This window comes from Topomyia yanbarensis, chromosome 1 (assembly GCF_030247195.1).
Source record: "Topomyia yanbarensis strain Yona2022 chromosome 1, ASM3024719v1, whole genome shotgun sequence".
In the NCBI taxonomy this organism is placed as follows: Eukaryota; Metazoa; Arthropoda; class Insecta; order Diptera; family Culicidae; genus Topomyia; species Topomyia yanbarensis.
Window position 1 is genome coordinate 129,704,221 of NC_080670.1, and position 13,066 is coordinate 129,717,286.

A 13,066-nucleotide genomic window follows, 5' to 3' on the forward strand; every position below is an offset into this window, starting at 1 on the left:
GAGTGTGTTCGTCAGTGAGACTCTGTCCTCGCAGCAGATTGACGTTGCAGCTAGCGGCGTGGCCCAACTCGAACGGTCAGTGAGTGAGATTCGTGTGGATATTGTATCAGCAGCATCCAAGCTTAAAGCATCGTCATCTATTGGGCCAGATGGTGTCCCTGCTGTGTTTTTGAAAAAGTGTATATCTGGTTTGGTGGAACCACTCTGTCAACTATTCAAAATGTCACTGACAACCGCGATTTTTCCTCAATTGTGGAAAGCAGCTTTCATCTTTCCTGTCCACAAAAAAGGTGATAAGAGAAACATTGACAATTATCGAGGAATTTCTGCGCTCTGTGCCATTTCCAAGCTCTTTGAGTTAGTCGTGGTGGAGTCAGTGTTTTTTCACTGTAAGGAATATATTTCTAAAGACCAACACGGATTCATGCCGAATCGATCTACGTCGACGAATCTACTATCTCTAACCTCTTTTGTGTCCGAAGGGTTCGATGCGAATCAACAAACTGATGTTATATATACTGACTTATCTGCAGCTTTCGACAAAATCAATCACGATATCGCAGTCGCTAAATTGGAAAAACATGGCTTCAGCGGATCACTCCTGCGATGGTTTCAATCCTATCTCGTTGGCCGTCAACTCAGTGTGAACATAGGTGATGCATACTCCAAACTGTTCTCCGCAACGTCTGGTATTCCGCAAGGAAGTCATCTCGGACCATTTATATTCACTCTCTATTTCAACGATGTAAACTATCAGCTGAAAGGACCACGGTTGTCGTATGCAGATGATCTAAAAATTTTCAACAGAATTTTTTTAATGACGGCATTAAGATTACGCAATGATTCGTACCCTATTAGGCCGTCCAAAAATTCGTGAAATTTGAAAATAAAGAATGTTTGCTTAGGGAGATAATGCCGTTCTAATAGGATATATATATATATATATATATATATATATATATATATATATATATATATATATATATATATATATATATATATATATATATATATATATATATATATATATATATATATATATATATATATATATATATATATATATATATATATATATATATATATATATATATATCTCGCTGGTCGCGCTGGTTGCGCTGGTTGCGCGTGGCATTTCCTGCTGGACGTATGACTGAATATATGCTGACGCGCTGTCTACTGGAATGCTTCGTTAGATATGATTTTACCTATGGGTTTGTCGCAAGCTTTCTTCTGGCTGTTTCCAATGCGACTTCGACTGTAACGCTTTCCTCCTTAAGTTCGAACCGTTTCGGTTCGTTTTCCGAATCTCGTGAACGTCTGAAATTTAGCTTTGGGCAAGTGTTGGCGGATTTTACGAGTAGAAAGATGGTGATGAAGCAAAATGTTGTTGTCAGGGAAAATCCTCCAAATCTCGTCCATAATTTAAAATGAAGACTGTCTTGTCGTAGGTAAACATAGTCTAATTTCTGTCGGTTGCTAACGGCTGTGATACTGATTTCTGCTATGTCGTGCTGTTTAAGTAGATTCCAGTGAATTAAGGTGTTATGGAATGCTCCATGAAGAATTTCGGTTTCAACTGTAGTTTCTGAACTTTGGAATGTTTGGATTGGTTTGTGTGGCACAGTTTCTTGAAAATGTCATTCAGTCATGTTTGGAAATTTCTTCTGCATTGGTATTTACATTTTATTTATAACAAGGCAGTTTTTTGTTGTATCAATGACGGCATTAAGATTACGTAATGATTCGTACCCTATTAGGCAGTCCAAAAATTCGTGAAATTTGAAAATAAAGAATGTTTGCTTAGGGAGATAATGCCGTTCTAATAGGATTTCGAATGGGTCCCATTCAACGTATTCATCCATTTCGAAGGTACCATTAATATTTTTGACTCGATGATTACTTAGACGTTTTCGATATTTTTTTGTCACGCGTCGGGGTGATATATAGTTTTTGTTTGCACCAGTATCTACTAAAAGACGAATCTTTCCGTGTCTGATGTCAAATTCTATGAATGGTAAGAAATTGTTCATCATATCTCTGGGTTTGACGCGCATTCCGTGAAAAAAATTATATCCCTCTGGATTGCTTTTTCCTCTGAGACTGCCTGCGGTGGGACCTGTTCATAGGTTTCTTTTGTTGCGCAATAATCATCCTCGTGTCCGTAATCATAATTGTCCTCCTGAGTGTATTCGCATTGCGAGCCACTCGGCGGATAGCAGTAATGATCATAATATTAGGCCTAAAGCCCGTGTGGGACCTTGGTTCTTGTTTTATAGCAAGTTGATTATTTTGCTGATTTGCGCGATTGAAACCTGGTTGAGCAAATCTTTGGAATGGCCTGTATTGTGTATTTTGGTAGGGTACAAACGGTCTCTGTTGGGGCAACTGAGGATAGAAAGGCCTGTGGAGAATCGCTTGCGGAAATGCAAACGGTCTTCTCTGTTGAAGTGCGATCATTTCCGCAGACGATTTTTGTTTTGAAACATCGGGAGATTGTTTTGAGTTTCTTTCTCGTCTTCTGCGCACTGCTGCCTCTTGGTCTGATGCGACCTGATAAGCTGCAGTTAATGATTGCGGACGTGTTGATCTCGTAAGATCTGACGTCGTGTCGTCTAATCCATCAACGAAAGCATTGATCATTAGCATTTCATATGTAGCCATAATAGCTTTTGCCTCGTTGGGTGTGTTGTTGCTGATCAGAATTTTTGCATTTATATCTGCAAGTAGTGACCGGCAAATTTGGAAAAATTCTAATACGGATTGCGATCCTTGTTCCAGGTTCGTCAGTCTCGAAATTAGTGTAGGTAAGTCGCCTTTATCACCGAAATATTCGGCTAAAGTCGCCTTGATTGCGTTTCACTCCAAGGGGGTGTGACTAGCAGTGAGAGCATCGTTTGCTTGATTATTTTGCTGATTTGCGCGATTGAAACCTGGTTGAGCAAATCTTTGGAATGGCCTGTATTGTGTATTTTGGTAGGGTACAAACGGTCTCTGTTGGGGCAACTGAGGATAGAAAGGCCTGTGGAGAAGAGCATCGTTTGCTTGATTATTTTGCTGATTTGCGCGATTGAAACCTGGTTGAGCAAATCTTTGGAATGGCCTGTATTGTGTATTTTGGTAGGGTACAGAGCATCGTTTGCTCTCTCCGTAATTTTATCACGAATGATGCCCATCCAGATAGGCAAAATTCGTGGTGTCTCTTCTTGTGACATGAAGCGTTTTGATTCCGCTACACTGAAAGCCATTCGATGAAGAAAATAACAAAACAAATTTTTGTTTTCCTAATTAGTTGATTTCAACAGAAAAATGAATAACGTAACTAAATTTTCTCTTAATTTTGAGAGATTCTCAAATAATAGTTATTGAAAATTATTATTGATTTTGATTCAAGACGCACATCATTCGAAATGACAGCAAGTAGCTAAGATGCACACCTTACTGAAATACATCAAGGTAGCGACAGCAACACGCTGGGCATAACGGTTAAGCACGTAGGTAGTTGTCTCAGCTTGGAAAGCTTGTTTTATCCTGGACGCAACTACCTGAACCAGTACACAAAAAAAAAACAGAAATTCAACTGACCTCATTTTGGTTTTACCTAGTTTTTCTTTAAAAACATTTCAATAAAGGGATGATTTTTATTGACATTTTTTTTCAATACATGTGCACTGAAAATTGAAAGTATTGTCGAAAATTGTCAAAATCATTCTATTTCGGATTTAGTCGATTATATAGTAACATTTCAATTATTAACCAATGTAATATGTAATATGATAATTATTTTTCATCGTTTGAGATTCCAAACTAGATGTGGAATAAGTATGAAGTTTTTTTTGTAGTGCTGGATAGTGTTTGTGACTAAATAGAAAAAAAATATACCTTTATTCTAAAATTCAAATCAATCAATTTCCAACAATCCTTAAATACCTTTGGCTATTTCGTCTCATTTAAGATTGCAGTTTATAAAAAGATAACATTATGAGAAACATAACTCTGTATTATATTTACGTGTGAATTACTGACATACGGAATTTTTCAACAATTTAATTCCATACCTTTCATCCGTCGGTCGGTGAAACAAAACGTTTGAAATATCCTATGTTGTATTTTACGATGAAGCAGTTTAATTCAACAATGAGATTAGTTGAATTCTAGTCGTTTGTGTCTTGGCTGAAAAGGTAGTATAACGGCATATGCAATTGTGTCTGGACTAAAACAAGCGTTAGAAGCTGAGACAAGCGTTTCAAGCTTAAGCTCATGTAGCTTTTCAAGTTTTGTGCTTTAGCTTTTTAAATTTTGTGCTAGGATGAAACGTTCGTGTCCAGACTGAAACTGACAGCATCAAACCAACAACGTTGGATTATTGTTTTCAACAAAAATTTAGTTCGCCCAAATATTAACTAGACGAAACCAAAAACTCAACTAATTTTTTAGTAGAAATTGTGATGAATCGGTTTTCCGTGTACTTTTTCTTTGACTGATTCAATTAACCTGGGTAATTGGCGTGGATCAACATTAAATTCGGGGATTAATCGTATCAGGTCCGGAATTTTTGGAGCCTGAGCGTGTGTTTCGCCTACTTGCACAGAAAGTGCAAGGGCAGATGTTAAATGTGCGGATTCCGCTGCTGCTCGCAGAGCCGCTATCTGCTCGATGGCTTCTTCGGTCTGTTGACCCTGCTTTGCTAACACTTAAATCACGTCATCGATTTGTACTAGGCATTTTTGTAATATTAGAGTTTTCACTGTATTCTTGGATTCTACACTACACTTATATTCCACACTTAATTAATTGTCACTTTTCTTAAACTAGAACTCACCTGATTATCGTTTTCTTCTATTTCTGGGAGCTTTGTCCGATCTGGCACGTGTAAAGATGATAATGATTTCCTCCGATGTGCCCTCGGAGCGTGCTCTCCGCAAATTCCTGGTTGGTCATGGTTCTTGAACAAATCGTTAATTTTCTCTTAACGATGGACGCTGCACCTGAAAACACATCTCACTACATCCGGCTTAGGCTGCGCCACTTATCACATTTGGGACCCTCAAGGGGTTTTTAAAAACAACTACTTCTTTCGGTTGTACGAACTAGACTAACTTTATTTCGATTAATATAATGTATTTCACAAACCCCTGGCTGTCCCTATTCTGCTGACTTGCACTGGAGTCACGTTGGTCGCACTGGTTGCGCGTGGCGTTTCCTGCTGGACGTATGACTGAATATGTGCTGACGCGCTGTCTACGGGAATGCTTCGTTAGATATGATTTAACCTATGGGTTTGTCGCAAGCTTTCTTCTGGCTGTTTCCAATGCGACTTCGACTGTAACTAATATATATATATATATATATATATATATATATATATATATATATATATATATATATATATATATATATATATATATATATATATATATATATATATATATATATATATATATATATATATATATATATATATATATATATATATATATATAGGTAATCTTCGATACAACGTACCCTCGATATAGCGTCACTCGATATAACGTACAAAATTTTTAATTTATTTTTCAGGTCCAAATTTCTTTTTAATTACGCATGTATTCCATATTTTAAGAATTCAATATGTTACAAACAATCTTAAAACGTACTAATTGAGCTTCTAATGAGCATGTTAGAAACTGACTACTTTATTGAAGGCTACGAGAGCGATTTATTTCAATTTCATTTGTGGATGATTGTAATTTATTAAAACCAAACATGTAGCTCAATAAATAATACAAGATCAGTAAGTTCTAACTGAAAACAAAAATAATAATATTGGTGTGACCATTGTTGGTTTATTTCGCGACTATCTGAGGAATCTGATTCTCTGGGCCGAATGACCATGTTTAAGTTTCATAGGATGGTGTGCCACAAAAATAGCATGTCTAGTGGTATCATATTTGATGACAATCAGTTACAATCGCTTCCTGAAACTCCTGAATTCAGTACTTCGGATTACAATTTTTTAATATTCTCGACATTTGGGTCATTACATCAACCATATGATCTACGAATCATATTGCAAGTAATGCGGACACATTCAACTCCGAATTCGGATATCCCTGAATTCAGTTCCCTGGACTCGTGATTGTTTTGTCTGTTTTACATTGATGTAGCCATCATGTGACACATGAAATGACGTCCCATTGACGATCTGCGAGGAATCCAGTGATATTTATCAACATTTCTGGTTTCTGAGACTCTTGCAGCCGGTTACTAGAATCGAAGATTGTTTTCGAATCCTATTATGTGTCACATCAAATAAATAAGAGTGAAAGATCATATTTGTAATTAAACGGACAACTGTGCGTTTTACGACTGGTATGGGGTATTTAGGAAACCGGTTGGCGGATTGAAATATATTTTCAGAAATTCTTGAATCGATACAAGTGGATCTTTATAGTCTATTCTAATGATGAAAGTTCATAAATTGCTCTTATTTGATGAGGCGCCGACGGTGGAAATATTAAAAAAAAACACTTAACAAGCCCAGACAGAATAATAATAACTAATGACTTAATAATTGGGAAAGGAGTCCAAATAAGAATATTTTCAATAAATTTAACTCATATAAGAAACAAAAATTAATTGCGGCATCTTTTTTATAAAAGCACTATAATTTTTTTATGAGATAAGTTGTTTCACACTGTTGGGTGGGTTAGATTTTCAAAATTAGTTAAGCGTTATCAAAATTCTACAAAATAAAGTACCATGAACAACAATTCTGTGAGGATTTTGCATGCTTCGATATAAAGTACAATTTTTAAACCGAGATGTATGTTAGGGACCATCCATAATTGACGCAGCATTATATGGGGGAGGGGGGAGTTTTGTATTTTGTGGGAATAACCAACATCGTATTTTATTTTTTTTAATTTGCCGTGACAAAGAGGGGGGAGAGTTACCGCCAAGCTACGTGTTTACCAGGGGGGTATTTAGAGATTTGTGACGAAATGCTACGATGGGGGAGGGGGGTGTTAAAAATCATTCAAAAAATGCTACGTCATTTATGGATCATCCCTTATATCGAAGTGAATATATATATATATATATATATATATATATATATATATATATATATATATATATATATATATATATATATATATATATATATATATATATATATATATATATATATATATATATATATATATATATATATATATATATATATATATATATATATATATATATATATATATATATATATATATATATATATATATATATATATATATATATATATATATATATATATATATATATATATATATATATATATAATTTTAGACATTTTAAAAGCACACTGGGAAGTAAATGCGACAAAATCGAAAAGTTTTCAACTTTTTATAGATAAATAATGTTTGTTATTGCGAGTTACCAGGAGTAGAAAATCAATAGTTTTCAACATTTTAAACGCACACTGTGAAGTAAATGCGTCAAAATGGAAAAAATTTCAACTTTTTATAGATAAATATTGTTTGTTATTGCAAGTTACGAGGAGTTGAAAATCAATAGTTTTAGACATTTTAAACGCACATTGAGAAGTAAATGCGTCAAAATCGAAAATTTTTCAACTTTTCACAGATACATATTTTTTGTTATTGCTAGTTACGAGGAGTTGACAATCACTAGTTTTAGACATTTTAAACGGACATTTGGAAAAAAATGCGTCAAAATGCAATTTTTTTAAACTTTTCACAAATAAATGTTGTTTGTTCTTGCGAGTTACTAGGACTTGAAAATCAATTGTTTTAAACATTTTAAACGCACACTGGGAAGTAAATCCATCAAAATCGAAAAAAATCTACTTTTCACAGATAAATATTGTTTGTTATTGCGAGTTACGAGGAGTTGAAAATCAATAATTTTAGACACACATTGAGAATTAAATTCGTCAAGATCGAATTTTTTTTAATTTTTCGCAGATACAGATGCTGCCAGCATGAGTGCAGTTGTTTGTCAATCCCAGATCGCTCGTTGGTTAGTTAGACCCGTCAATATGGGGGGGGGGGGGGCACCTGAGAGCATTGTAGTATGTACTGGTGGGGCTAAGATGGCACTTTAGTATTCGTAAGATAAATCATACATGAGTGGTGTGAGTGTTATCAGAATAAATCGACTTGCTTACGTCATACTGTTCGTTCGGCTCTCATTGAATCGTGTGAACGCTATGATGTCGACCTGTTGCGCTTCTGGATTGTTTACATATAGTCCAATCCACGATTTCAACTTCCCGACCGTTTTGACGCTTTCTGTGGGTGGAATGACAGGCGTTTTTGCTTGTTGGGTACATTTTGCACGGCGACCAATGATTTGATCGATTGATTACATTTGGTTAATACGATTTGTAGTAGTAATTTTTCGTAATTAAGTAAAATTTTGTAATTTTATTAAATGCAGGTCAACGAGCAGTAGCTTTGGTTAGAGTTTGTATTCAGAGCATCTTGTTATTTGTGGGTGAAATTAATATTACTGTTTTGGTACCTCTTGGTCCTCCGATGTGTATAATCTAAGAATAGCTAACAGGAAGTTTATTTATCGATTGATCAGAGCTTTCACCATTCATTCAAATCCAATCCGAACGAACCACAATACAGTTCAGTATAATGCTTGCCTCCGCCCCAACCGAATGAATTGCCGCTATTGATACCGAAGCAACAACACGAGGAAACAGAAACAGGAACGAATGTATCCACACATACTTAAATGAGCACGTCACATTTTAACGATGAACAGTAGTCAGTATCATTGAGAGAGAGTATTCCCTTTTCTCTTGAATAGTGGTCCCTTGTTGCTTGGTTGGTTATTTGGTGGATGTGGTTAACGAACATACATGCTGTTGAATCATTCAGATTCATTGTGTAAAGCTGAATCTGACATATTAGCGGTTTTCAGCATATTTCGCTACGTCAGTTAAGAACAAATTACTTGTGGAGTGGACATTAGGCAACAGGTACCGCTAATTTGATTCTGTTGCGTTCACGAAGCGTAATAAATTTAGGGAAATCGTGCGATGAGCCAAGGATATCCAAACATCGATATGCATTTAATCAGTATTTTAGATGTTGATCCCTCAGATGACTAGGTAAACGCTCAGCCTAAAACATATTGGTTCAGTTTTTTTTTAACATCGTATCTCTAGCTTACGATTATTTGTAATTTTATAAGCGTGAACCGAAACGAAGTGGTTGTAAGTTATTCACATTTAGCAAGGACAATATATGTTTCAAACTATGATGTACTGCATTCTTTTCCTAAATGATGTGCAGACTGGTTAAATGTTAATAAGTATAATATTAACCACAAATTTGATGAGCAAGATTTATAACTTCTGATTAAATTGGATAGTACCTACTAACGGAGTATTTAAAATTAGTATGCCGCTTTAGTGCTTTAAGGTTTCAGGACAGTATGTTTTCGGGTGGTGTTTTTCGACTTCAAATCCAATTTTCTCTGGAACCGTAGCGAATATCGAAAAACCCAGCTGACAAAAGTTTTGAAAATTAGTTGTGAGCATTCTGTGAAATTTTCAGAAAGATTGGTTGATTTTCCTGCTCAGCTAACATTTTTTCCTGACGGAAAAACGGCAACAAATAGCAGCTCTCGAATCGGCCGGCCCAACTATCCACAGTTTTTCACTACTTCAAAACATCGCATCGCTAACCGCACCTGACAATCTCTAGATAATTATGTTTAGATGCGATTAGTGCAATAAAATATAACTTTAGTGGCCTGAATTCGAAGTCTAACATTTTTTCGTGAAAAGTAATCATTTTCACCGCATCCGCCATAGCATTAGGCGTGTTTCGGAATTCAACATTGCTCAACAATTGGTCATCGATGACCAAATTGTTGAGTTAAACATGGCCGCCGCGATTTTTTTCGGTGAGCAAAAGAGAAAGTTTTGCTCTGTTGTGATACAAAACTTCGGATGCAACATTGCACGTTGGAGAGCTGCGACACCCATTCCCCTCTCGCTGCTGAGCAGCAAAGAGAAACTAAAATAAGCTGGTACCAGTGATGCCACATTCTATATTATTTACCGGGAATAAAAAAATCTCACTACTTTTTCAGAAAATTTGTACGGAAATTTACAGCAATAAGTTAATGCAAACGTTTTGCTAGTTGAATAATATTTGGTTAATTTGGGTGTTTTATACATCAACCTTTCCAATCTCGCTTTATTTTTCCGTCAATAATAAATAAAAAACACTGAGTTCTTAGTGCAAAAATCATTTGTTCTATTGTTAAGGTTTCAATAATAAGTTCATTCGCCAGTAAATCATTTGTTTGGAGTAGTCAAATTACAAAATATATTTGTATTACACACCAAAGAAAAACAGTTTCCGTAATTTTATATATCCTATATACACTTTCTCAATATTACTAGGTATTAGAAATGTCAAATAAAACTATTGTTTTACCATTTTATCTCCAAAAATATCTACCATGCTGTAGTTTCCTTAGACATCATTTTAATCTGTACCTATACAATTCAAATAATCTGCAGCTTTATAGAAACATCTGTACTTTTGGTTGCACTGCGCGGTACGCATACAGATCTGTCAATCGCGCTTCTCATTCGTTCTTGAAATGATGGTGGGGGCATGCAGTCGGCTGAAAAAAATTCCCATTCTCACAACATGTGGTCGGCACCCAGCATGCTATCTCTTTCGCTTCTTTTACCTGTTGTATAAGCTTCTTTCAAGAATGCGTGTACCACCGTCAACGAAGCTTTGGCGTCAGTGTGCTCTTGGACTCGCATCTGGTAGGATGGTTGTTAATTGATGCGCGCAGTTGCATGATAAATAGGGCATTCAAGTTTTCATTGCGCTCAAATACAGTTTTTCACTATTCTCGGGTTATTTTTGCTATTATCAGTTTCTCGGTTATGGTTTGGCCGATTATCACAAATGCCTCAAATTAAAGGTATGTTTTCCTGCTACAAAATTTCATACGGATCCGTTGTATAGTTCCGGAAATATAAACTGTTAATCGTCCGGTCACATGAAATTCCCATAGAAGAAGGAACTAAAAAATTCTAAGAAATCGAATTTGAATTTGGGATGACAAATAACTTTAAAATGCATGAAACATCGAGATTTTAACCAAACCATTTTTGGTGTTTAGATCATATGGGCATCCTTCCTATACATTGTACGAACATTATCCTGTTTCTCCTACCAGCTGATCAAGACGACCAAACTCAAACCGCTGATTACTGGTTCAAGTTATCGATTTGATCGGTCTTTTCTTTTACAAAATTTTAGAACTCGAATATTGATTTCTTGTATATAGTTGTCATGTCATGTATAATGAAAATGTATTACACTCAGGTTTTTTTTACGCGGGGGATACGTACCGCGTTAATTGGAAAATCCGCGTAAAAAGCCGCGTTAATTCGAAAATCCTCGTAAAAACCGCGTTCATTCGAAAGTTCGCCTAAAAAAACTCTCAACACAAGACTTAGAATATTTTTAAAAGTTTGTTTTTTTTTTGCACGGATTTCGCAATTAATACGGTTTTTGCAAAAATAAGTCCTTTTGAATGCAAAAGACAGGCTTTTTTCCTACAAAAATGCTGAGTTCTTTTAAATCCAAAGAACTTAGAAGAATTTTGGCAGTTTTTTTTGCGCGGATTTCGCAATTAATACGGTTTTTGCAAAAATAAGTCCTTTTGAATGCAAAAGACTTAGGCTTTTTCCTACAAAAATGCTGAGTTCTTTTAAATCCAAAGAACTTAGAAGAATTTTGGCAGTTTTTTTTGCGCGGATTTCGCAATTATCTCGATTTTTGCAAAAAAAAATATGCCTAGTCCTTTTGAATGCAACAGACTTAGAAGATTTTCGGAAAGATGGAAGAGACGGGTCTGGACTCCTTATATCCCGCCCTCAACAATATGGGTATTTTCTGAATGGTCTTGACGAGTAGGTGCCAGAAATTGATTTTTGGTGTCATTTTGAAATCCAAGATGGCGACTTCCGGTTTAGCGAAATTCTCTACAACCCATGCAATATGAGTATTGTCGGAATAGTCTTGACGAGTAGGTGCCAGAAATGTATGTTTGACGGCATTTTGAAATCCAAAAGGGCGACTTCCGGTTTGGCGAAATTCGTTATAACCCAATAAATATGTGTATTTTCGGAATGGTCTCGAAGAGTAGGTGCCAGAAATTGATATTTGACGCTATTATGAAATCCAAGTTGGCAACTTCCGGTTTAGCGAAATTCGCTGTAACCCAATCAATATAGGTATTTTCGGAAAGGTGTTAACGAGCAGGTGCCAGGAATAAATAAATAAATAAATCAGCATCTTCAGCCCAAGGTTGTCCATGAAAAATTGATTTTGGAAGCCATTTTGAAATCCAAGATGGTGATTTCCGGCTTAGCGAGATTCTCTACAACTTAACCAATATGAATATTTTCGGAATGGTTTTCGACGAGCAGGAGACAAATGTCGATGTTTGACGTCATTTTGAAATTCTAGATGGCGACTTCCGGTTAACCGAAATTCCTGAATGGAAAATCTGGGCGATCATCCAAAACATCCTCGAATATAAGATCTAATCATAAACCAGCGAAATGTAAAATATTTTTGTGTGTGCATCTTGAAGAGTGCGGTGAGAATGGAAATGAGAGAAGAAAGAGATGTATGTAATATGAGTTGGGGGTTTTAATTGATTCAAATTAAACACATTGCTAAAATTCAAGTAAATTCAACTGCTTAATTAAAGCTATTTGTACATCCCATACTGATTGGGTTATAGCGAATTTCGCTAAACCGGAAGTCGCTATCTTAGATTTAAAAATGGCGTCAAAATCAATTTCTGGTACCTACTTCAAGTCCATTCCGAAAATATCCATATTGTTGAGGTGCGGGCCATAAGGAATCTTCCAGACCCACGTCTTCCAGCTTTCTGAAAATCTTCTAAGTTTTTTGCATTCAAAAGGACTTAGAATATGTTTTTGAAAAAAAACCGTGTTAATTTCGAAATCCACGCAAAAAATAAACTGCCAAAATTTTTGCATTTG